The 23,730-nt window shown below is 39.5% G+C and overlaps 1 protein-coding gene across 1 annotated transcript in view; it reads left to right on the forward strand.

Annotated features, from left to right (window-relative positions):
- Nucleotides 1–23,730, forward strand: part of LOC146405374 (uncharacterized) — a 44,306-nt gene that overhangs the window by 4,276 nt on the left and 16,300 nt on the right. The window contains exon 3 of the mRNA XM_085011678.1: nt 20,449–20,578. The gene's annotated coding sequence lies outside the window, so the exon portion shown is untranslated. The remainder of the gene's footprint in view (nt 1–20,448; nt 20,579–23,730) is intronic.

A 23,730-nucleotide genomic window follows, 5' to 3' on the forward strand; every position in this document is an offset into this window, starting at 1 on the left:
AAACGGAATCTAGCCCAGACTAGGGAATTTAGAGGCATCTTAAAGTTAACCACTCAAAATTTCACCACAGTTTAAGTTATCCACCACTAACATAGGACTATGCACATCCTCCCATATATTTTTTTTTTTCTCCCATATACTTTAAATCATCTCTAGGTTACTTAAAGTACATAATACGATGTAAATGCTAGGTAAGTAGTTGTAAATACAGCGTAAATGGTGTGTAAAAATTGTTGCTGACACAGCAAATTCAACTTTTGCTTTTTGGAATTTTCCTGGAATTTTTGTCTTTTTTGCTTGTTTGTTTAGAGCTGCTCCCCCAGCATATGGAAGTTCCCAGGCTAGCGGTCCAGTCAGAGCTATAGCTGCCAGCCTACGCCACAGCCACAGCAATGCCAGATCCGAGCCACGTCTTCGACCTACACCACAGCTCACGGCAACGCTAGATCTTTAACCCACTGATTAAGGCCGGGGATTGAACCCACAACTTCATGGTTACTATTCGGTTTCGTTAACCACTGAGCCACGGCGGGAACTCCTTTCCTGAATATTTTCAGGCCACAGTTGATTGAATCTACAGATATGGAACCTGGGGATACCAAGGCTGATTGGACAGTCATTCCTGTAGGAGGGTACAGAACATTCAGCTAACAGAGATGCCAGTGTTGAGGGATGAGTCACTTCACTAGGTGAGGCAAGATGTGTGTGCTTAAAACCCGGTCCATTAGCAGAATTCTGAAATACCCAGAGTCAGGTGAAACTCTTCTTGGCCTTAGGTCAATAATATTCCGAAAACAAACAGAAAAACTCGGGACCAAATTCTAGCCTGTGAAAGGGCATCAGCGGCAAAACAGTTAAAGATTACAGTCATTTTATTAATTCAGTCATAGTCATATTAATTCAGTCCTTAAGTTGTTCAGTTTAGGTAACTACCTTTTTTCAAAGTATTTGTCCTTGAACCAAAGACATAAAGTTAGGTAACACGGTATTTTCCACACAGCATTGGGTGTCATAGGGAAACAGACATAAACAGATAATTTAGAGGTATCTTCTTAAAAGATACAGAGCTAATTAAACACTGCTAAGCCCTGAAAATTGGGCTGCCACATAGTGGAACCATCTAGATTGTAATTTTATTCAAATATGAAACAGCTGTATGTACTTTTGATTCTTGCTATAGAAACAGTTCTGTAAATTATACCAAGCCAACTATTATAGTTTACAGCCTAAAGATACCATGTACTACTCAGAAAATACATATGAATAGATACCAAAAACACATATGCTGTACATAAAGTAGTTATAGCTATTTATGAATCCCTCAGACTTTCATAGCTTATTTAAAAACAGAAGATAAGTAAAAGCAAGCATTAATTTTTTCATGCAAATGTACCTCTTCCTGCTCTGAGGAAATACTTTTCCTATGGCATGTGTCATTTTCTAGTTCATGGTATATTGTTCTGTCAGTGCTAATAACTGTGTTAATAATAAACACAGTTGAGGTTCTTCATTCCATCTTCACAATAACCCTGTGCAAATACTCATCTATTCATCTGAATTTTACACCAGAAAAAAATGAGGCACAAGGGCACCTCATGGGAGCTGGAAGCCTGGGTGGTAGTTACTGAGGTGGTATATGCCTAGGTAAAAACTCACCGAGCCTTACACTGAAGATTAGTGCACTCACCAACTTTGTGTATAATATCTCAACTTTTTTTAATGATAGAAGGATTTTGAGGAAAAGTCAGTAATAACATTACCATAACCTTAGATTCCATGAGACACCAAACAATCCCACTAGGATTTAGCGAGATACCATTCAAAAACTAGAAACCATAGTAAGAAAAAAGAAAAGGGATTGTGAGATTTAAAGTGCGCGAAAGCAATTAGCACAATAGTGTGAATCAGTTGTACTTCAATTTTTTTAGTTTAAATTTTAAAATGAGTGAAATCTCCTGGCACGGTGAATAACACTCACAGGTTGGTACTTTAAGAATGTGCTAAGAGGGTTCAGAATGATTTTTAGAGCTCGTTTCAGGACCTGACACTGTTAGGACAAAAGCACCCATGGTCCTGCACCCAGTTGGGAACCACAGAAGTTTACTGACCTGCCTACTTTGTGGCTGACCTAGGTTATGAACCTAGGAAACTTTCTGCTACCATGGCTTCTGCCTTGGAGGAGCTCACAGTCCAGCACCAGGGTTATCTGTGGCGTATTGGTTCCAGGACCCCCCCCACAAATACCTAAATCCACAGATGTTCGGTTTCCTTATATAAGGTGGCCAAGGGTCTTTCTTTAAAGTGCTTGTTTCTGAACTTGGCATATCAAGTTAGGTAAGACAGCATTTTCCACAAAGCATGGGGTGTAATAGGGAGACAGACATAAAGAGATGATTCCAGTATAACACAGGATGAGGGGATACATGTAAACGGAATCTAGCCCAGACTAGGGAATTTAGAGGCATCTTAAAGTTAACCACTCAAAATTTAACCACAGTTTAAGTTATCCACCACTAACATAGGACTATGCACATCCTCCCATATATTTTTTTTTTTCTCCCATATACTTTAAATCATCTCTAGGTTACTTAAAGTACATAATACGATGTAAATGCTAGGTAAGTAGTTGTAAATACAGCGTAAATGGTGTGTAAAAATTGTTGCTGACACAGCAAATTCAACTTTTGCTTTTTGGAATTTTCCTGGAATTTTTGTCTTTTTTGCTTGTTTGTTTAGAGCTGCTCCCCCAGCATATGGAAGTTCCCAGGCTAGCGGTCCAGTCAGAGCTATAGCTGCCAGCCTACGCCACAGCCACAGCAATGCCAGATCCGAGCCACGTCTTCGACCTACACCACAGCTCACGGCAACGCTAGATCTTTAACCCACTGATTAAGGCCGGGGATTGAACCCACAACTTCATGGTTACTATTCGGTTTCGTTAACCACTGAGCCACGGCGGGAACTCCTTTCCTGAATATTTTCAGGCCACAGTTGATTGAATCTACAGATATGGAACCTGGGGATACCAAGGCTGATTGGACAGTCATTCCTGTAGGAGGGTACAGAACATTCAGCTAACAGAGATGCCAGTGTTGAGGGATGAGTCACTTCACTAGGTGAGGCAAGATGTGTGTGCTTAAAACCCGGTCCATTAGCAGAATTCTGAAATACCCAGAGTCAGGTGAAACTCTTCTTGGCCTTAGGTCAATAATATTCCGAAAACAAACAGAAAAACTCGGGACCAAATTCTAGCCTGTGAAAGGGCATCAGCGGCAAAACAGTTAAAGATTACAGTCATTTTATTAATTCAGTCATAGTCATATTAATTCAGTCCTTAAGTTGTTCAGTTTAGGTAACTACCTTTTTTCAAAGTATTTGTCCTTGAACCAAAGACATAAAGTTAGGTAACACGGTATTTTCCACACAGCATTGGGTGTCATAGGGAAACAGACATAAACAGATAATTTAGAGGTATCTTCTTAAAAGATACAGAGCTAATTAAACACTGCTAAGCCCTGAAAATTGGGCTGCCACATAGTGGAACCATCTAGATTGTAATTTTATTCAAATATGAAACAGCTGTATGTACTTTTGATTCTTGCTATAGAAACAGTTCTGTAAATTATACCAAGCCAACTATTATAGTTTACAGCCTAAAGATACCATGTACTACTCAGAAAATACATATGAATAGATACCAAAAACACATATGCTGTACATAAAGTAGTTATAGCTATTTATGAATCCCTCAGACTTTCATAGCTTATTTAAAAACAGAAGATAAGTAAAAGCAAGCATTAATTTTTTCATGCAAATGTACCTCTTCCTGCTCTGAGGAAATACTTTTCCTATGGCATGTGTCATTTTCTAGTTCATGGTATATTGTTCTGTCAGTGCTAATAACTGTGTTAATAATAAACACAGTTGAGGTTCTTCATTCCATCTTCACAATAACCCTGTGCAAATACTCATCTATTCATCTGAATTTTACACCAGAAAAAAATGAGGCACAAGGGCACCTCATGGGAGCTGGAAGCCTGGGTGGTAGTTACTGAGGTGGTATATGCCTAGGTAAAAACTCACCGAGCCTTACACTGAAGATTAGTGCACTCACCAACTTTGTGTATAATATCTCAACTTTTTTTAATGATAGAAGGATTTTGAGGAAAAGTCAGTAATAACATTACCATAACCTTAGATTCCATGAGACACCAAACAATCCCACTAGGATTTAGCGAGATACCATTCAAAAACTAGAAACCATAGTAAGAAAAAAGAAAAGGGATTGTGAGATTTAAAGTGCGCGAAAGCAATTAGCACAATAGTGTGAATCAGTTGTACTTCAATTTTTTTAGTTTAAATTTTAAAATGAGTGAAATCTCCTGGCACGGTGAATAACACTCACAGGTTGGTACTTTAAGAATGTGCTAAGAGGGTTCAGAATGATTTTTAGAGCTCGTTTCAGGACCTGACACTGTTAGGACAAAAGCACCCATGGTCCTGCACCCAGTTGGGAACCACAGAAGTTTACTGACCTGCCTACTTTGTGGCTGACCTAGGTTATGAACCTAGGAAACTTTCTGCTACCATGGCTTCTGCCTTGGAGGAGCTCACAGTCCAGCACCAGGGTTATCTGTGGCGTATTGGTTCCAGGACCCCCCCCACAAATACCTAAATCCACAGATGTTCGGTTTCCTTATATAAGGTGGCCAAGGGTCTTTCTTTAAAGTGCTTGTTTCTGAACTTGGCATATCAAGTTAGGTAAGACAGCATTTTCCACAAAGCATGGGGTGTAATAGGGAGACAGACATAAAGAGATGATTCCAGTATAACACAGGATGAGGGGATACATGTAAACGGAATCTAGCCCAGACTAGGGAATTTAGAGGCATCTTAAAGTTAACCACTCAAAATTTAACCACAGTTTAAGTTATCCACCACTAACATAGGACTATGCACATCCTCCCATATATTTTTTTTTTTTCTCCCATATACTTTAAATCATCTCTAGGTTACTTAAAGTACATAATACGATGTAAATGCTAGGTAAGTAGTTGTAAATACAGCGTAAATGGTGTGTAAAAATTGTTGCTGACACAGCAAATTCAACTTTTGCTTTTTGGAATTTTCCTGGAATTTTTGTCTTTTTTGCTTGTTTGTTTAGAGCTGCTCCCCCAGCATATGGAAGTTCCCAGGCTAGCGGTCCAGTCAGAGCTATAGCTGCCAGCCTACGCCACAGCCACAGCAATGCCAGATCCGAGCCACGTCTTCGACCTACACCACAGCTCACGGCAACGCTAGATCTTTAACCCACTGATTAAGGCCGGGGATTGAACCCACAACTTCATGGTTACTATTCGGTTTCGTTAACCACTGAGCCACGGCGGGAACTCCTTTCCTGAATATTTTCAGGCCACAGTTGATTGAATCTACAGATATGGAACCTGGGGATACCAAGGCTGATTGGACAGTCATTCCTGTAGGAGGGTACAGAACATTCAGCTAACAGAGATGCCAGTGTTGAGGGATGAGTCACTTCACTAGGTGAGGCAAGATGTGTGTGCTTAAAACCCGGTCCATTAGCAGAATTCTGAAATACCCAGAGTCAGGTGAAACTCTTCTTGGCCTTAGGTCAATAATATTCCGAAAACAAACAGAAAAACTCGGGACCAAATTCTAGCCTGTGAAAGGGCATCAGCGGCAAAACAGTTAAAGATTACAGTCATTTTATTAATTCAGTCATAGTCATATTAATTCAGTCCTTAAGTTGTTCAGTTTAGGTAACTACCTTTTTTCAAAGTATTTGTCCTTGAACCAAAGACATAAAGTTAGGTAACACGGTATTTTCCACACAGCATTGGGTGTCATAGGGAAACAGACATAAACAGATAATTTAGAGGTATCTTCTTAAAAGATACAGAGCTAATTAAACACTGCTAAGCCCTGAAAATTGGGCTGCCACATAGTGGAACCATCTAGATTGTAATTTTATTCAAATATGAAACAGCTGTATGTACTTTTGATTCTTGCTATAGAAACAGTTCTGTAAATTATACCAAGCCAACTATTATAGTTTACAGCCTAAAGATACCATGTACTACTCAGAAAATACATATGAATAGATACCAAAAACACATATGCTGTACATAAAGTAGTTATAGCTATTTATGAATCCCTCAGACTTTCATAGCTTATTTAAAAACAGAAGATAAGTAAAAGCAAGCATTAATTTTTTCATGCAAATGTACCTCTTCCTGCTCTGAGGAAATACTTTTCCTATGGCATGTGTCATTTTCTAGTTCATGGTATATTGTTCTGTCAGTGCTAATAACTGTGTTAATAATAAACACAGTTGAGGTTCTTCATTCCATCTTCACAATAACCCTGTGCAAATACTCATCTATTCATCTGAATTTTACACCAGAAAAAAATGAGGCACAAGGGCACCTCATGGGAGCTGGAAGCCTGGGTGGTAGTTACTGAGGTGGTATATGCCTAGGTAAAAACTCACCGAGCCTTACACTGAAGATTAGTGCACTCACCAACTTTGTGTATAATATCTCAACTTTTTTTAATGATAGAAGGATTTTGAGGAAAAGTCAGTAATAACATTACCATAACCTTAGATTCCATGAGACACCAAACAATCCCACTAGGATTTAGCGAGATACCATTCAAAAACTAGAAACCATAGTAAGAAAAAAGAAAAGGGATTGTGAGATTTAAAGTGCGCGAAAGCAATTAGCACAATAGTGTGAATCAGTTGTACTTCAATTTTTTTAGTTTAAATTTTAAAATGAGTGAAATCTCCTGGCACGGTGAATAACACTCACAGGTTGGTACTTTAAGAATGTGCTAAGAGGGTTCAGAATGATTTTTAGAGCTCGTTTCAGGACCTGACACTGTTAGGACAAAAGCACCCATGGTCCTGCACCCAGTTGGGAACCACAGAAGTTTACTGACCTGCCTACTTTGTGGCTGACCTAGGTTATGAACCTAGGAAACTTTCTGCTACCATGGCTTCTGCCTTGGAGGAGCTCACAGTCCAGCACCAGGGTTATCTGTGGCGTATTGGTTCCAGGACCCCCCCCACAAATACCTAAATCCACAGATGTTCGGTTTCCTTATATAAGGTGGCCAAGGGTCTTTCTTTAAAGTGCTTGTTTCTGAACTTGGCATATCAAGTTAGGTAAGACAGCATTTTCCACAAAGCATGGGGTGTAATAGGGAGACAGACATAAAGAGATGATTCCAGTATAACACAGGATGAGGGGATACATGTAAACGGAATCTAGCCCAGACTAGGGAATTTAGAGGCATCTTAAAGTTAACCACTCAAAATTTCACCACAGTTTAAGTTATCCACCACTAACATAGGACTATGCACATCCTCCCATATATTTTTTTTTTTTCTCCCATATACTTTAAATCATCTCTAGGTTACTTAAAGTACATAATACGATGTAAATGCTAGGTAAGTAGTTGTAAATACAGCGTAAATGGTGTGTAAAAATTGTTGCTGACACAGCAAATTCAACTTTTGCTTTTTGGAATTTTCCTGGAATTTTTGTCTTTTTTGCTTGTTTGTTTAGAGCTGCTCCCCCAGCATATGGAAGTTCCCAGGCTAGCGGTCCAGTCAGAGCTATAGCTGCCAGCCTACGCCACAGCCACAGCAATGCCAGATCCGAGCCACGTCTTCGACCTACACCACAGCTCACGGCAACGCTAGATCTTTAACCCACTGATTAAGGCCGGGGATTGAACCCACAACTTCATGGTTACTATTCGGTTTCGTTAACCACTGAGCCACGGCGGGAACTCCTTTCCTGAATATTTTCAGGCCACAGTTGATTGAATCTACAGATATGGAACCTGGGGATACCAAGGCTGATTGGACAGTCATTCCTGTAGGAGGGTACAGAACATTCAGCTAACAGAGATGCCAGTGTTGAGGGATGAGTCACTTCACTAGGTGAGGCAAGATGTGTGTGCTTAAAACCCGGTCCATTAGCAGAATTCTGAAATACCCAGAGTCAGGTGAAACTCTTCTTGGCCTTAGGTCAATAATATTCCGAAAACAAACAGAAAAACTCGGGACCAAATTCTAGCCTGTGAAAGGGCATCAGCGGCAAAACAGTTAAAGATTACAGTCATTTTATTAATTCAGTCATAGTCATATTAATTCAGTCCTTAAGTTGTTCAGTTTAGGTAACTACCTTTTTTCAAAGTATTTGTCCTTGAACCAAAGACATAAAGTTAGGTAACACGGTATTTTCCACACAGCATTGGGTGTCATAGGGAAACAGACATAAACAGATAATTTAGAGGTATCTTCTTAAAAGATACAGAGCTAATTAAACACTGCTAAGCCCTGAAAATTGGGCTGCCACATAGTGGAACCATCTAGATTGTAATTTTATTCAAATATGAAACAGCTGTATGTACTTTTGATTCTTGCTATAGAAACAGTTCTGTAAATTATACCAAGCCAACTATTATAGTTTACAGCCTAAAGATACCATGTACTACTCAGAAAATACATATGAATAGATACCAAAAACACATATGCTGTACATAAAGTAGTTATAGCTATTTATGAATCCCTCAGACTTTCATAGCTTATTTAAAAACAGAAGATAAGTAAAAGCAAGCATTAATTTTTTCATGCAAATGTACCTCTTCCTGCTCTGAGGAAATACTTTTCCTATGGCATGTGTCATTTTCTAGTTCATGGTATATTGTTCTGTCAGTGCTAATAACTGTGTTAATAATAAACACAGTTGAGGTTCTTCATTCCATCTTCACAATAACCCTGTGCAAATACTCATCTATTCATCTGAATTTTACACCAGAAAAAAATGAGGCACAAGGGCACCTCATGGGAGCTGGAAGCCTGGGTGGTAGTTACTGAGGTGGTATATGCCTAGGTAAAAACTCACCGAGCCTTACACTGAAGATTAGTGCACTCACCAACTTTGTGTATAATATCTCAACTTTTTTTAATGATAGAAGGATTTTGAGGAAAAGTCAGTAATAACATTACCATAACCTTAGATTCCATGAGACACCAAACAATCCCACTAGGATTTAGCGAGATACCATTCAAAAACTAGAAACCATAGTAAGAAAAAAGAAAAGGGATTGTGAGGTTTAAAGTGCGCGAAAGCAATTAGCACAATAGTGTGAATCAGTTGTACTTCAATTTTTTTAGTTTAAATTTTAAAATGAGTGAAATCTCCTGGCACGGTGAATAACACTCACAGGTTGGTACTTTAAGAATGTGCTAAGAGGGTTCAGAATGATTTTTAGAGCTCGTTTCAGGACCTGACACTGTTAGGACAAAAGCACCCATGGTCCTGCACCCAGTTGGGAACCACAGAAGTTTACTGACCTGCCTACTTTGTGGCTGACCTAGGTTATGAACCTAGGAAACTTTCTGCTACCATGGCTTCTGCCTTGGAGGAGCTCACAGTCCAGCACCAGGGTTATCTGTGGCGTATTGGTTCCAGGACCCCCCCCACAAATACCTAAATCCACAGATGTTCGGTTTCCTTATATAAGGTGGCCAAGGGTCTTTCTTTAAAGTGCTTGTTTCTGAACTTGGCATATCAAGTTAGGTAAGACAGCATTTTCCACAAAGCATGGGGTGTAATAGGGAGACAGACATAAAGAGATGATTCCAGTATAACACAGGATGAGGGGATACATGTAAACGGAATCTAGCCCAGACTAGGGAATTTAGAGGCATCTTAAAGTTAACCACTCAAAATTTAACCACAGTTTAAGTTATCCACCACTAACATAGGACTATGCACATCCTCCCATATATTTTTTTTTTTTCTCCCATATACTTTAAATCATCTCTAGGTTACTTAAAGTACATAATACGATGTAAATGCTAGGTAAGTAGTTGTAAATACAGCGTAAATGGTGTGTAAAAATTGTTGCTGACACAGCAAATTCAACTTTTGCTTTTTGGAATTTTCCTGGAATTTTTGTCTTTTTTGCTTGTTTGTTTAGAGCTGCTCCCCCAGCATATGGAAGTTCCCAGGCTAGCGGTCCAGTCAGAGCTATAGCTGCCAGCCTACGCCACAGCCACAGCAATGCCAGATCCGAGCCACGTCTTCGACCTACACCACAGCTCACGGCAACGCTAGATCTTTAACCCACTGATTAAGGCCGGGGATTGAACCCACAACTTCATGGTTACTATTCGGTTTCGTTAACCACTGAGCCACGGCGGGAACTCCTTTCCTGAATATTTTCAGGCCACAGTTGATTGAATCTACAGATATGGAACCTGGGGATACCAAGGCTGATTGGACAGTCATTCCTGTAGGAGGGTACAGAACATTCAGCTAACAGAGATGCCAGTGTTGAGGGATGAGTCACTTCACTAGGTGAGGCAAGATGTGTGTGCTTAAAACCCGGTCCATTAGCAGAATTCTGAAATACCCAGAGTCAGGTGAAACTCTTCTTGGCCTTAGGTCAATAATATTCCGAAAACAAACAGAAAAACTCGGGACCAAATTCTAGCCTGTGAAAGGGCATCAGCGGCAAAACAGTTAAAGATTACAGTCATTTTATTAATTCAGTCATAGTCATATTAATTCAGTCCTTAAGTTGTTCAGTTTAGGTAACTACCTTTTTTCAAAGTATTTGTCCTTGAACCAAAGACATAAAGTTAGGTAACACGGTATTTTCCACACAGCATTGGGTGTCATAGGGAAACAGACATAAACAGATAATTTAGAGGTATCTTCTTAAAAGATACAGAGCTAATTAAACACTGCTAAGCCCTGAAAATTGGGCTGCCACATAGTGGAACCATCTAGATTGTAATTTTATTCAAATATGAAACAGCTGTATGTACTTTTGATTCTTGCTATAGAAACAGTTCTGTAAATTATACCAAGCCAACTATTATAGTTTACAGCCTAAAGATACCATGTACTACTCAGAAAATACATATGAATAGATACCAAAAACACATATGCTGTACATAAAGTAGTTATAGCTATTTATGAATCCCTCAGACTTTCATAGCTTATTTAAAAACAGAAGATAAGTAAAAGCAAGCATTAATTTTTTCATGCAAATGTACCTCTTCCTGCTCTGAGGAAATACTTTTCCTATGGCATGTGTCATTTTCTAGTTCATGGTATATTGTTCTGTCAGTGCTAATAACTGTGTTAATAATAAACACAGTTGAGGTTCTTCATTCCATCTTCACAATAACCCTGTGCAAATACTCATCTATTCATCTGAATTTTACACCAGAAAAAAATGAGGCACAAGGGCACCTCATGGGAGCTGGAAGCCTGGGTGGTAGTTACTGAGGTGGTATATGCCTAGGTAAAAACTCACCGAGCCTTACACTGAAGATTAGTGCACTCACCAACTTTGTGTATAATATCTCAACTTTTTTTAATGATAGAAGGATTTTGAGGAAAAGTCAGTAATAACATTACCATAACCTTAGATTCCATGAGACACCAAACAATCCCACTAGGATTTAGCGAGATACCATTCAAAAACTAGAAACCATAGTAAGAAAAAAGAAAAGGGATTGTGAGATTTAAAGTGCGCGAAAGCAATTAGCACAATAGTGTGAATCAGTTGTACTTCAATTTTTTTAGTTTAAATTTTAAAATGAGTGAAATCTCCTGGCACGGTGAATAACACTCACAGGTTGGTACTTTAAGAATGTGCTAAGAGGGTTCAGAATGATTTTTAGAGCTCGTTTCAGGACCTGACACTGTTAGGACAAAAGCACCCATGGTCCTGCACCCAGTTGGGAACCACAGAAGTTTACTGACCTGCCTACTTTGTGGCTGACCTAGGTTATGAACCTAGGAAACTTTCTGCTACCATGGCTTCTGCCTTGGAGGAGCTCACAGTCCAGCACCAGGGTTATCTGTGGCGTATTGGTTCCAGGACCCCCCCCACAAATACCTAAATCCACAGATGTTCGGTTTCCTTATATAAGGTGGCCAAGGGTCTTTCTTTAAAGTGCTTGTTTCTGAACTTGGCATATCAAGTTAGGTAAGACAGCATTTTCCACAAAGCATGGGGTGTAATAGGGAGACAGACATAAAGAGATGATTCCAGTATAACACAGGATGAGGGGATACATGTAAACGGAATCTAGCCCAGACTAGGGAATTTAGAGGCATCTTAAAGTTAACCACTCAAAATTTAACCACAGTTTAAGTTATCCACCACTAACATAGGACTATGCACATCCTCCCATATATTTTTTTTTTTCTCCCATATACTTTAAATCATCTCTAGGTTACTTAAAGTACATAATACGATGTAAATGCTAGGTAAGTAGTTGTAAATACAGCGTAAATGGTGTGTAAAAATTGTTGCTGACACAGCAAATTCAACTTTTGCTTTTTGGAATTTTCCTGGAATTTTTGTCTTTTTTGCTTGTTTGTTTAGAGCTGCTCCCCCAGCATATGGAAGTTCCCAGGCTAGCGGTCCAGTCAGAGCTATAGCTGCCAGCCTACGCCACAGCCACAGCAATGCCAGATCCGAGCCACGTCTTCGACCTACACCACAGCTCACGGCAACGCTAGATCTTTAACCCACTGATTAAGGCCGGGGATTGAACCCACAACTTCATGGTTACTATTCGGTTTCGTTAACCACTGAGCCACGGCGGGAACTCCTTTCCTGAATATTTTCAGGCCACAGTTGATTGAATCTACAGATATGGAACCTGGGGATACCAAGGCTGATTGGACAGTCATTCCTGTAGGAGGGTACAGAACATTCAGCTAACAGAGATGCCAGTGTTGAGGGATGAGTCACTTCACTAGGTGAGGCAAGATGTGTGTGCTTAAAACCCGGTCCATTAGCAGAATTCTGAAATACCCAGAGTCAGGTGAAACTCTTCTTGGCCTTAGGTCAATAATATTCCGAAAACAAACAGAAAAACTCGGGACCAAATTCTAGCCTGTGAAAGGGCATCAGCGGCAAAACAGTTAAAGATTACAGTCATTTTATTAATTCAGTCATAGTCATATTAATTCAGTCCTTAAGTTGTTCAGTTTAGGTAACTACCTTTTTTCAAAGTATTTGTCCTTGAACCAAAGACATAAAGTTAGGTAACACGGTATTTTCCACACAGCATTGGGTGTCATAGGGAAACAGACATAAACAGATAATTTAGAGGTATCTTCTTAAAAGATACAGAGCTAATTAAACACTGCTAAGCCCTGAAAATTGGGCTGCCACATAGTGGAACCATCTAGATTGTAATTTTATTCAAATATGAAACAGCTGTATGTACTTTTGATTCTTGCTATAGAAACAGTTCTGTAAATTATACCAAGCCAACTATTATAGTTTACAGCCTAAAGATACCATGTACTACTCAGAAAATACATATGAATAGATACCAAAAACACATATGCTGTACATAAAGTAGTTATAGCTATTTATGAATCCCTCAGACTTTCATAGCTTATTTAAAAACAGAAGATAAGTAAAAGCAAGCATTAATTTTTTCATGCAAATGTACCTCTTCCTGCTCTGAGGAAATACTTTTCCTATGGCATGTGTCATTTTCTAGTTCATGGTATATTGTTCTGTCAGTGCTAATAACTGTGTTAATAATAAACACAGTTGAGGTTCTTCATTCCATCTTCACAATAACCCTGTGCAAATACTCATCTATTCATCTGAATTTTACACCAGAAAAAAATGAGGCACAAGGGCACCTCATGGGAGCTGGAAGCCTGGGTGGTAGTTACTGAGGTGGTATATGCCTAGGTAAAAACTCACCGAGCCTTACACTGAAGATTAGTGCACTCACCAACTTTGTGTATAATATCTCAACTTTTTTTAATGATAGAAGGATTTTGAGGAAAAGTCAGTAATAACATTACCATAACCTTAGATTCCATGAGACACCAAACAATCCCACTAGGATTTAGCGAGATACCATTCAAAAACTAGAAACCATAGTAAGAAAAAAGAAAAGGGATTGTGAGATTTAAAGTGCGCGAAAGCAATTAGCACAATAGTGTGAATCAGTTGTACTTCAATTTTTTTAGTTTAAATTTTAAAATGAGTGAAATCTCCTGGCACGGTGAATAACACTCACAGGTTGGTACTTTAAGAATGTGCTAAGAGGGTTCAGAATGATTTTTAGAGCTCGTTTCAGGACCTGACACTGTTAGGACAAAAGCACCCATGGTCCTGCACCCAGTTGGGAACCACAGAAGTTTACTGACCTGCCTACTTTGTGGCTGACCTAGGTTATGAACCTAGGAAACTTTCTGCTACCATGGCTTCTGCCTTGGAGGAGCTCACAGTCCAGCACCAGGGTTATCTGTGGCGTATTGGTTCCAGGACCCCCCCCACAAATACCTAAATCCACAGATGTTCGGTTTCCTTATATAAGGTGGCCAAGGGTCTTTCTTTAAAGTGCTTGTTTCTGAACTTGGCATATCAAGTTAGGTAAGACAGCATTTTCCACAAAGCATGGGGTGTAATAGGGAGACAGACATAAAGAGATGATTCCAGTATAACACAGGATGAGGGGATACATGTAAACGGAATCTAGCCCAGACTAGGGAATTTAGAGGCATCTTAAAGTTAACCACTCAAAATTTAACCACAGTTTAAGTTATCCACCACTAACATAGGACTATGCACATCCTCCCATATATTTTTTTTTTCTCCCATATACTTTAAATCATCTCTAGGTTACTTAAAGTACATAATACGATGTAAATGCTAGGTAAGTAGTTGTAAATACAGCGTAAATGGTGTGTAAAAATTGTTGCTGACACAGCAAATTCAACTTTTGCTTTTTGGAATTTTCCTGGAATTTTTGTCTTTTTTGCTTGTTTGTTTAGAGCTGCTCCCCCAGCATATGGAAGTTCCCAGGCTAGCGGTCCAGTCAGAGCTATAGCTGCCAGCCTACGCCACAGCCACAGCAATGCCAGATCCGAGCCACGTCTTCGACCTACACCACAGCTCACGGCAACGCTAGATCTTTAACCCACTGATTAAGGCCGGGGATTGAACCCACAACTTCATGGTTACTATTCGGTTTCGTTAACCACTGAGCCACGGCGGGAACTCCTTTCCTGAATATTTTCAGGCCACAGTTGATTGAATCTACAGATATGGAACCTGGGGATACCAAGGCTGATTGGACAGTCATTCCTGTAGGAGGGTACAGAACATTCAGCTAACAGAGATGCCAGTGTTGAGGGATGAGTCACTTCACTAGGTGAGGCAAGATGTGTGTGCTTAAAACCCGGTCCATTAGCAGAATTCTGAAATACCCAGAGTCAGGTGAAACTCTTCTTGGCCTTAGGTCAATAATATTCCGAAAACAAACAGAAAAACTCGGGACCAAATTCTAGCCTGTGAAAGGGCATCAGCGGCAAAACAGTTAAAGATTACAGTCATTTTATTAATTCAGTCATAGTCATATTAATTCAGTCCTTAAGTTGTTCAGTTTAGGTAACTACCTTTTTTCAAAGTATTTGTCCTTGAACCAAAGACATAAAGTTAGGTAACACGGTATTTTCCACACAGCATTGGGTGTCATAGGGAAACAGACATAAACAGATAATTTAGAGGTATCTTCTTAAAAGATACAGAGCTAATTAAACACTGCTAAGCCCTGAAAATTGGGCTGCCACATAGTGGAACCATCTAGATTGTAATTTTATTCAAATATGAAACAGCTGTATGTACTTTTGATTCTTGCTATAGAAACAGTTCTGTAAATTATACCAAGCCAACTATTATAGTTTACAGCCTAAAGATACCATGTACTACTCAGAAAATACATATGAATAGATACCAAAAACACATATGCTGTACATAAAGTAGTTATAGCTATTTATGAATCCCTCAGACTTTCATAGCTTATTTAAAAACAGAAGATAAGTAAAAGCAAGCATTAATTTTTTCATGCAAATGTACCTCTTCCTGCTCTGAGGAAATACTTTTCCTATGGCATGTGTCATTTTCTAGTTCATGGTATATTGTTCTGTCAGTGCTAATAACTGTGTTAATAATAAACACAGTTGAGGTTCTTCATTCCATCTTCACAATAACCCTGTGCAAATACTCATCTATTCATCTGAATTTTACACCAGAAAAAAATGAGGCACAAGGGCACCTCATGGGAGCTGGAAGCCTGGGTGGTAGTTACTGAGGTGGTATATGCCTAGGTAAAAACTCACCGAGCCTTACACTGAAGATTAGTGCACTCACCAACTTTGTGTATAATATCTCAACTTTTTTTAATGATAGAAGGATTTTGAGGAAAAGTCAGTAATAACATTACCATAACCTTAGATTCCATGAGACACCAAACAATCCCACTAGGATTTAGCGAGATACCATTCAAAAACTAGAAACCATAGTAAGAAAAAAGAAAAGGGATTGTGAGGTTTAAAGTGCGAGAAAGCAATTAGCACAATAGTGTGAATCAGTTGTACTTCAATTTTTTTAGTTTAAATTTTAAAATGAGTGAAATCTCCTGGCACGGTGAATAACACTCACAGGTTGGTACTTTAAGAATGTGCTAAGAGGGTTCAGAATGATTTTTAGAGCTCGTTTCAGGACCTGACACTGTTAGGACAAAAGCACCCATGGTCCTGCACCCAGTTGGGAACCACAGAAGTTTACTGACCTGCCTACTTTGTGGCTGACCTAGGTTATGAACCTAGGAAACTTTCTGCTACCATGGCTTCTGCCTTGGAGGAGCTCACAGTCCAGCACCAGGGTTATCTGTGGCGTATTGGTTCCAGGACCCCCCCCACAAATACCTAAATCCACAGATGTTCGGTTTCCTTATATAAGGTGGCCAAGGGTCTTTCTTTAAAGTGCTTGTTTCTGAACTTGGCATATCAAGTTAGGTAAGACAGCATTTTCCACAAAGCATGGGGTGTAATAGGGAGACAGACATAAAGAGATGATTCCAGTATAACACAGGATGAGGGGATACATGTAAACGGAATCTAGCCCAGACTAGGGAATTTAGAGGCATCTTAAAGTTAACCACTCAAAATTTAACCACAGTTTAAGTTATCCACCACTAACATAGGACTATGCACATCCTCCCATATATTTTTTTTTTTCTCCCATATACTTTAAATCATCTCTAGGTTACTTAAAGTACATAATACGATGTAAATGCTAGGTAAGTAGTTGTAAATACAGCGTAAATGGTGTGTAAAAATTGTTGCTGACACAGCAAATTCAACTTTTGCTTTTTGGAATTTTCCTGGAATTTTTGTCTTTTTTGCTTGTTTGTTTAGAGCTGCTCCCCCAGCATATGGAAGTTCCCAGGCTAGCGGTCCAGTCAGAGCTATAGCTGCCAGCCTACGCCACAGCCACAGCAATGCCAGATCCGAGCCACGTCTTCGACCTACACCACAGCTCACGGCAACGCTAGATCTTTAACCCACTGATTAAGGCCGGGGATTGAACCCACAACTTCATGGTTACTATTCGGTTTCGTTAACCACTGAGCCACGGCGGGAACTCCTTTCCTGAATATTTTCAGGCCACAGTTGATTGAATCTACAGATATGGAACCTGGGGATACCAAGGCTGATTGGACAGTCATTCCTGTAGGAGGGTACAGAACATTCAGCTAACAGAGATGCCAGTGTTGAGGGATGAGTCACTTCACTAGGTGAGGCAAGATGTGTGTGCTTAAAACCCGGTCCATTAGCAGAATTCTGAAATACCCAGAGTCAGGTGAAACTCTTCTTGGCCTTAGGTCAATAATATTCCGAAAACAAACAGAAAAACTCGGGACCAAATTCTAGCCTGTGAAAGGGCATCAGCGGCAAAACAGTTAAAGATTACAGTCATTTTATTAATTCAGTCATAGTCATATTAATTCAGTCCTTAAGTTGTTCAGTTTAGGTAACTACCTTTTTTCAAAGTATTTGTCCTTGAACCAAAGACATAAAGTTAGGTAACACGGTATTTTCCACACAGCATTGGGTGTCATAGGGAAACAGACATAAACAGATAATTTAGAGGTATCTTCTTAAAAGATACAGAGCTAATTAAACACTGCTAAGCCCTGAAAATTGGGCTGCCACATAGTGGAACCATCTAGATTGTAATTTTATTCAAATATGAAACAGCTGTATGTACTTTTGATTCTTGCTATAGAAACAGTTCTGTAAATTATACCAAGCCAACTATTATAGTTTACAGCCTAAAGATACCATGTACTACTCAGAAAATACATATGAATAGATACCAAAAACACATATGCTGTACATAAAGTAGTTATAGCTATTTATGAATCCCTCAGACTTTCATAGCTTATTTAAAAACAGAAGATAAGTAAAAGCAAGCATTAATTTTTTCATGCAAATGTACCTCTTCCTGCTCTGAGGAAATACTTTTCCTATGGCATGTGTCATTTTCTAGTTCATGGTATATTGTTCTGTCAGTGCTAATAACTGTGTTAATAATAAACACAGTTGAGGTTCTTCATTCCATCTTCACAATAACCCTGTGCAAATACTCATCTATTCATCTGAATTTTATACCAGAAAAATATGAGGCACAATGAGACAAGTAACTTGCCCAAAGTCACACAATTGTTAGGTGGAAGAGGTGGGATTGAAATCTTGTTCTATTTGACAGCAAACTCCACAGTTGTTCTACCATGCCACACTTGCCTCCTTCAAAACAAAATCAGGTCATTTTGCCTTGTCCTCATACATCTTTGTTTTCCCCACAATGAATAGCACAGAATCTTACTCAAGGAATTAATAACTATTTTCACCAGACTTTCTCTTTACAGATTTTATGACAAAAGTGAGTATGAACTATTGCTTTTGTTGTCTTTTTTTTTTTTTTCTTTTTTTTTTTTTTTTGTAGGGCTACACCTGCTCTATATGGTGGTTCCCAGGCTAGGGGTCAAATCAGAGCTTCAGCTACCAGTCTGCACCACAGCCACCATATCGCTGGGTCTGAGCCACATCTGTGACCTACACCACAGCCCACGGCAACACCAGTTCCTTATCCCACTAAGCGAGGCCAAGGATGGAACCCGCATCCTCGTGGATATTAGTCGGGTTCCTTAACGCTGAGCCACAAGGTGAACTCCCCAGTGTGAACTATTTGAAAGTAACGATTTCATATTAATGTTTCTTTTAGCAAAACTGAAGGGAACACAACTTTCTTTGTAGTTGCAATGAAGAGCTCATTACAGCTGTCTAGAATGAGTGCTCACTAGATGCCCACTTTCATGGCATAGAAAGCATTTCAGACAGCTTTTCTCAAGAGAGCCAAATTTCTAGTGACCACAGTTATTCTCTGTAATTCATTTGGTGATCTCTACCTTGCTCTGTATTCAATTATGGCATCCAGAATTGGTCTGCTTTAAACATATTTTTAAAGCCTGTTATTAAAAAAAACCCAAAAAAACTCTGCTGTTTCTAACATTTCTGCTAGTACATCAATTGTCAATCTGAACAAGTACACACAGGTTTCTGTGGCTTCATTTACTCATCTCTAAAAGGAGGGTGAAACTTACTGCCCTGTATATGTTCTGAGTGTTTGGGGTCTGCAAAATTTAAGTTTGGTTTTCACCTGGAGGTGAATCATCTGACTCTCAGTTATTTAACAGCTTTGATCTATGTGAAGCAACAATGGAGTTTCTATGTTTTTCGCTCTTCTAAAACATTCCTTGCATCCTCACCACTGATTTTCTGGTTCTAGAAGGGTGGCAGAATATGCTACTCCAAAATATGCCACTTTATTATAAGGATTATTTTGAGCTAAAGACACTTAAGATTTAAACAGGTGTAAGAACTTCTAATCTCCCCTTTTCTTCCTGAAAAACAAAGAGAAAAACTCCCATGTGGAGTTCCCGTCGTGGCGCAGTGGTTAACAAATCCGACTAGGAACCATGAGGTTGCGGGTTCAGTCCCTGCCCCTGCTCAGTGGGTTAATGATCCGGCATTGCCATGAGCTGTGGTGTAGGTCGCAGATGCGGCTCGGATCCCGCGTTGCTGTGACTCTGGCGTAGGCCAGTGGCTACAGCTCCGATTCGACCCCTAGCCTGGGAACCTCCATATGCCACGGGAGCGGCCCAAAGAAATAGAAAAAAGACAAAAAAACAAAAAACAAAAAACTCCCATGTGAAGGGTGTTCCACTTATACCAAGAGAAATGAAACATCCTTTAATTGAGAATCAAAACCAAGAATATCCTGTATACACAGACTTTGTTAAAATAATTCTTATCTTCCTTTAGCCTCCCATATAATTTACTTTATCACAACTGCCTTTCTTCCTTCTACCTAGTATAAAAAAAGCCTGTAGATTTTGCCATTTCTTTGAGTCTTCATTTTCCTACAAGAGCTCCTGTGTCATGTAAAACAAAGAAATTTGTATACAATTCTGTTAATCTGTGATGTCAATTTAATTCTCAGGCCAACCAAAACACACTAAGAAGATAGAAGTAAAACTTTGCCTCCCCTACAGTTTCTGGTGATGAGTTTTGGATTTCAGTAGTTGGGACATTGAGAGATCCAGGGACATCTGACAGAAAGCCAGCAGAAGGTAAGAATTCTTAGACATCAGGAGTTCCCGTCCTGGCTCAGCAGAAGTGTATCTGACTGGTATCCATGAGGACACATGTTCAGTCCCTGGCCCCCATCACTGAGTTAAGGATCCAGTGCTGCCAGGAGCAGACACAGCTTGGATCTGGCATTGCTGTGGCTGTGGTGTAGGCCAACGGTTATAGGTCCAGTTCTACCCCTACCCTGGGATCCTCCGTGTGCCATGGGTGTGGCCCTAAAAAGACAAAAAAAATTCTTATACGTCATCTCTTAAGAATAATCAGAATCTCTCCTTATCTTTTTCCCTTTATAAATGTATATTGTCAGGAGAAAAACATATGTAAAAATTCCTTCTTTGAGTTGTGACTCATAAATTTGGTTCTGTGTACCCATTAGTTATAATCCATAGCCTCCTAGTCTTTCTTTTTGTTGTTGTTGTTTGTTCTGTTTTGTTTTGTTTTTTGTCTCTGTCTTTAGTGGTGTTTGTTATAAGGAGAAAAATCATAAAATGAGGTGTTCCTTTCATCTCATTTCATGTCTGTTGAGCTTGGCTTTGTGACCAGTGAAAATATTTCCTCTGGTCTCTACTAGCTGGACAGTACAAGTGTTGACTTGAGTTAGGTAACCAGCCAAACAGGCTGAAAATCAAGACACAAAATGACAAGCAGCATTCTCTTGTCCAGCTTTGCCAGCTTTCAGGGAAGTTTGTCTTAACGAGAGGTTCAGTCTCCATAAGGAACCTTTGTTGTCTTCTTAGTGCTGGGAAGCCATTATCCTACTATCGCCCACCCAGTCAGTGTCACAGATTAGCTTGTCTACAGCTGGAGGCATCTCACATTCCTGAGAGAAACAGGAGACACCCATTTCATAAACAATAAAGCTGTGACAACAAAGCTTTTGCATTCTTAAGCTAACCCTGGGAGTGAGCTTTCTGGGTACTGGGAGGGTTGCATCTTTTGTACTGTCTTTGGGCAATGCCTCTCGTGTCCATAGTTAAGCCATAAAAGTCTTATTGATTTTAAGCCGTAAAAAGACTTACTGGTTTTGAGTCACAATTAAAATAAGGATGCTCTTCAATATTTGGACCTTTATGTCTAAAAGGATTTTTTTTTAAGAAAGCCTAAACACCCTAAACAAATACCTTGTTGTTACCTATGAGGAGATCAAAGTGAAAGGAAAAAATTAATAAGGCAATGATAACTCTTATATAAGTTAGTAAATTTTGTTTCTGTATTTATATCTAACTCATGGCTAAGATTTAAAATGAAAACTATAACATCCTTTTTTTTTTTTTTTTTTTTTTTGCTATTTCTTTGGGCCGCTCCCGCGGCATATGGAGGTTCCCAGGCTAGGGGTCGAATCGGAGCTGTAGCCACTGGCCTGCGCCAGAGCCACAGCAACGTGGGATCCGAGCCGCGTCTGCAACCTACACCACAGCTCACGGCAACGCCGGACCGTTAACCCACTGAGCAAGGGCAGGGATCGAACCCGCAATCTCATGGTTCCTAGTCGGATTTGCTAACCACTGCGCCACGACGGGAACTCCAACATCCCTTTTGATAGCTGTCTCTATATGTCTATGTATATACGCAGTATTCTTCTACTGTTGGATGATATTGCCAAAACGTTGTAAAAGAGCTCTAATTGGTTTTAAGAAATAAGTCCTTATATCAGAGGTCCCATTGTGGCTCAGCAGTAAGAAATACAACTAGTATCCATGAGGATGTGGGCTTGCTCTCTGGCACCACTTAGTGGGTTAAAGCTACTGGCATTGCTGTGAGCTGCGGTGTAGGGTGTAGATGTGGCTCAGATCTGGCATTGCTGTGGCTGTGGCATAGACCAGCAGTTGCAGCTATGATTTGACCCCTAGCCTGGGAATCTCCGTATGCTGCAGGTATAGCCAAAAAAAAAAAAAAAAAAAAAAAAAAAATTATACATATGAAAAAGTAGATGACTATTGGAGTTCCCCTCGTGGCTTGGCAGAAACAAATCTGACTAACATTCATGAAGACGCAGGTTTGATCCCTGGCCTTGCTCAGTGTGTTAAGGATCCATTGTTGCCATGAGCTGTGGTCGGATCTGGCACGGGTCGGATCTGGCATTGCGGTGGCTGTGGTATAGGCCAGCATCTACAGCTGTGATTCGACCCCTAGCCTGGGAACCTCAATATGCTATGGGTGTGACCCTAAAAAGACCAAAAAAAAAAAAAAAAAGAAAGAAAGAAAGAAAAAGTACATGGCTCTAAAAATTAAAAAATTTTTTAGTTACGTGCAGGTGTACCTAATTTTATCCTGCTTCACAGAAACTGCATTTTTTTACAAATTAAAAGTTTGTGGGGAGTTCCCATTGTGGTCAGTGGTAACAAACCCAACTAGTATCCATGGGGGTGCAAGTTCTATTCCTGTCCTAATTCAGTGGGTTAAGGATCCATCGTTACAGTGAGCTGGAGTGTGGGTCGCAGATGTAGCTTGGATCTAATGTTGCTGTGGCTGTGGCTGGCAGCTGAGGCTCTGATTCAGCCCCTAGCCTGGGAATTTCCATATGTCACGGGTGCAGCCCTAAAAAGAAAAAAAAAAAAAAAAATTGTGGCAACCCGGCATTGAACAAATCTGTCTACACCACTTTTCTTTTTTTCTTTGCATGGTTGCCCCGCTATAGTAAATTTTAATACTATATGTCAGTCTTTTTCATAATACTTTATTATCAGTGCCACTTTTCCAATAGGATTTGGTCACTTCATGTTTCTGTGCCCCATTTTGGCAATTTTTACAATATTTCAAACCCTTTTGCCAATAAAAAGATTATGACTTGCTGAAGACTCAGATAATGGTTTACATTTTTTAACATTAGCATATTCTTAAGATATGGACATTGTTTTTTTAGACATAATGCTATTGCATGCTTAGTAAACTATAGTAGAGTGTAAATATAACCTATATGTGCTGGAAAACCAAAACTTTGTGTGACTTTATTGCAATGTTTGCTTTGTTGCAGTAGTCTTGAACTAAACCTACAATATCTTTGAGATATCTCTGTATTCACAAATTTGCAAATCTATTACAGAATGCTAATATATGATAGTTTACAATTGTCTGCTTGCTAATTTTCACTGGAAAATAAAGGTTACTAATGGTTAAAATTTATAAGCAATAT

The sequence above is a fragment of the Sus scrofa genome, chromosome 2 (assembly GCF_054392235.1).
Source record: "Sus scrofa isolate SSC_HxYL_T2T_F1_AM1 chromosome 2, Sscrofa_HxYL_maternal_Yorkshire_Landrace_v2.0, whole genome shotgun sequence".
NCBI lineage: Eukaryota > Metazoa > Chordata > Mammalia > Artiodactyla > Suidae > Sus > Sus scrofa.